The following is a 3,314-nucleotide window of genomic DNA, read 5'->3' as shown; positions in this document are numbered from 1 at the left end:
GGGAGAGAGGGAAGGAGGAAGCGAAGGAAGGGAGGGAAGGAGGGGAGGGGAAGAAGGGAGGGAAGGAAGGAAGGAAGGAAAGGGAGAAGGAGGGCATGGAGGGAGGGAAGGAAGGGAGGGAAGAAGAGGTTAGGGAAGGAAGAAGGGAAAGAGGGGGTGGGGTGAGGGAGAAGAGGAAGGAAGGGTGGAGAGAAGGAGGTAGAAAGGGAAAGGGGAGGGTCTGAATGAGAGAGCAGGAGGGGAGGGACAGGGAGGGTGAGGACCTGAGAAGGAGCCACAGGAGGCCAGGGGAGACACAGGCTAAGGGGCAGAGGTGATCAGAAAGAAAAGGAAAGGGATAGAGAAAGACACACAGAGAGCTGAGGCTAGGGCGGAAGGAGAGAGAGAGAGAGAGAGAGAGAGAGAGAGAGAGAGAGAGAGAGAGAGAGAAGAATAGAGGGACAGGTAGAAAAAGATAAATAAGGAGACAGAAAGAGTCAGAAGGCCCCAGAAAAAAAGGCCGATGGAGAGAAGGGGATAGAGACAGGGGTGGAGGGTACGGAGAAGGGGGGCCAGTGGCCAGTGTGTAAGATGACAACAGACAGACACAGATGAACAAGGAGACAGAAAGACACAGGCTGAGGTGAGGACGGAGAAGTGAGGCCCGTGCACAAGTGTAGACAAGGAGAGAAGGAGGGAGATTGGCAGAGCCCAGAGGTGATGACGGCCTGGCCCCCACTCCCCACCCCTGCTTCCAAGCCTTCCCTCATCACCTGTTCCAGTTCTCCAAGTGCCCTGTAGCAGGCCCTGCTATCCGGTGTCCAGACTAGGGCGGTGGCCCTCAACTAGGAGGGATTCTGCCCCCGGGGGACATTTGACAATGCCCAGACACATGGTGGTCACAAGGGGGCACACTGCTGGCATCTAGTGGGTAGAGGCCAGAGATGCCGCTGAACTCCTGACCATGCGTAGGACGGCCCCCACGACAAATAATTTTTCTGACGCCAAATGTGAATAGTGCCAGTTCATTGCAGGCCTCGGGCCCAGCCTGCCTCGGCTTGAACCCCGGCTCTGCCACAAACTACTTCTGTGACCTTGGGCAACTTCTCTGGTTTCTCTGTGCCTTAGTTTCCCCACCTCGAAATGCAGAAGTTGGTTGCTATGAGAATCAAAGGAAATAATCAGTGTGAAACGCTTCTGCACAGGCTGGACACACGGTGAGAGCGCTCATTTTACCTGAGCAGGTGACGCTGAGGAGGTGACTTGCCTGATGTCACACAGCCTGCTCCTGTCACCCTCTACAGGCTTTTGTTGCACCAGTCACACTGCAGGAGGGGTCCCTGCTTACCTGCTCCCAACCCGGAGAGCAAGGTTGGCCGAAATGCCAAGCTCCAACTTGATCTCACCACTGCCCAGCTGTGTGACCTTAACATCTCCACACCCCGTGCCTCAGTTTCCTTATTTGTAAAGGAAGGCTCGTACTGGAATCTGTTGTGAGGACTTAACAGCAAAATCATGGCCCCCCAGCAAGGGTTCAGTCATCGCTGACGCTGTCCCCAGTGTGTGCCCAGAGCCTCTCACATTTGTGCCTGGCACGATGTGGGCACTCAGATGGGCGGAGGAAGGAGGAATTTGAGATAAGGGTGGAAGTGAGTCTGAGAAGAAGGAACCTCTGAGAGAGGAGGACAAGCAGTGAGAGATCTAATAAAGAATCATGGGGAGAAGAGAAGAGAGAGATCAAAGGGAAGGTGTGTGAGGGGTTCATCCCACCAACATTTATTGAGCACCTACTGTGTGCATGCAGATTCAAGAGCAACACTGTGCAGCCCAGAACCATCTGGGGACCATTCAGGAGGTCTGAGACCTTGGATGAACAGCTCACCCGGCAGGGGCCCTAGGGGGAGGGAGGGAGGACGGACTTGGGGAGCAAATGGCAAAACCGAGCTGGAGGGGAAGGAGAACAGAAAGTGAGGCACCTGGAAGGGCCGGTCTCCGGTCTCTGCAGGCATGAAAGAGGGGAGGCTAAGAATAGAGAGGAGAGAGACGGAGAGAAGGAGAGCCAAACAAAGCAGGGCCGGGAGAGATCAATGAAGGGGAATAAACCGAGAGAAGGACTTTGGGGAGAGGGAACGGGCTGGCACGAAGGCGAATAAATCTCAAAATAAATAAAAGTGTGATGGAGTTTAGAGGGAGGGGTGGCCACTGGGAGAGGAGATTCCAGTCAGCAGGGAAGAGGCGAGGAGAGGGAGATGAAAAGCAGGGAAGAGAGTGGGGATGAGAGGAGGATGGGAGTGAGGTTGAGCCTGGAGTGCTGAGGCCCCACGGGGGCGGGGGGGGGGCCTGCAGGTCCTGCTCCCTCTTTGCCTTGAACTTGAGCAGCTGATCAGACATCTTATGTGTCTGGTCAGCGACCACGTGGCAGGACAGACGTAGATGCTGGTCATGTCCCCCCTTCCCCTTCACCCACCTATCCTACAGCCCTTAGGTGTCCCCCAACCCAAGACAAAGGATGGGTCTGTGGAAGTGGCCAGTCCCAGCCAACCTCACACTGAAAGAACTTCACACTGAGGACCAAGGGGTGGGGTGGGGTGGGGGTCTCTTCAATTAGGCTGCACCCTAGAGAGATGGGACCAAGAGGAAGCGGTAGGGAGAAAGAAGCTGGGCGGGGCAGGAAAGACCTCAGGCAGCGGAGGTATGTATTTCAGGAGAATGGAAAATCTAGTCTGCTTGGTGCTCCAGGGTGGGTCAGAAGGAGTGGGTGGTGATGGGGGGGGGTGGTCTGGGGGCCAAGGGCCCGCCAAACTTAGAATAGGGCGGTCTCTCCTGCTCACTTTGTTGGCGGCTGGGTGTTCAGCATACCCCCACCACCCCAAGAGGAAAAGCCTCAGTTTGCTTCCTGGGACAGCTGACCGAGCACCTCCCTGGGGACTGGACCCCGGCCTCTGTCCACCTCAAAGCGCAGTCCTTGCATCCGGAACCGGCAGCTCGGTGCAGGGGCCCATCCGGGCGGCCGGCCAGGGCGGCGCTGCCCCCGACCCTCGCCTGCCCCCCCTCTCCTCTGAAGCCGGGCTCCCATAGGCGTGGGAGGGAAATGGGGACCCCTAGACGCAGGGAAGTCAGGTGCTGGGCAAGGGTCGGGTCTCAAACCGGGGCCTCCTGGGAGCTGCCAGACGGGGAGGGAGACGGTCCCCCTCCTGGGGGCGCTCCCTTCGCGCGGATCTGGCGCTGAAGGAAGGAGGGGCGCCGCCCCCCAGGGGTTTCCTGGTTCAGGGCCGCCCGGGCGCTGGAGAGGCCGGCCCCTCCCGGAGGGGGAGGGGCGCGACCGGGGGTGGGGG

General features: G+C 58.2%; 1 protein-coding gene across 1 annotated transcript in view; it reads left to right on the top strand.

The window, feature by feature from the left end:
* Positions 1 to 3,314, top strand: part of CDH22 (cadherin 22) — a 124,377-nt gene that overhangs the window by 2,115 nt on the left and 118,948 nt on the right. The window lies entirely within an intron of this gene.

The sequence above is a fragment of the Suricata suricatta genome, chromosome 12 (genome assembly GCF_006229205.1).
Source record: "Suricata suricatta isolate VVHF042 chromosome 12, meerkat_22Aug2017_6uvM2_HiC, whole genome shotgun sequence".
Taxonomy (NCBI): Eukaryota; Metazoa; Chordata; class Mammalia; order Carnivora; family Herpestidae; genus Suricata; species Suricata suricatta.
This window is presented reverse-complemented; position numbering and strand designations above follow the sequence as displayed.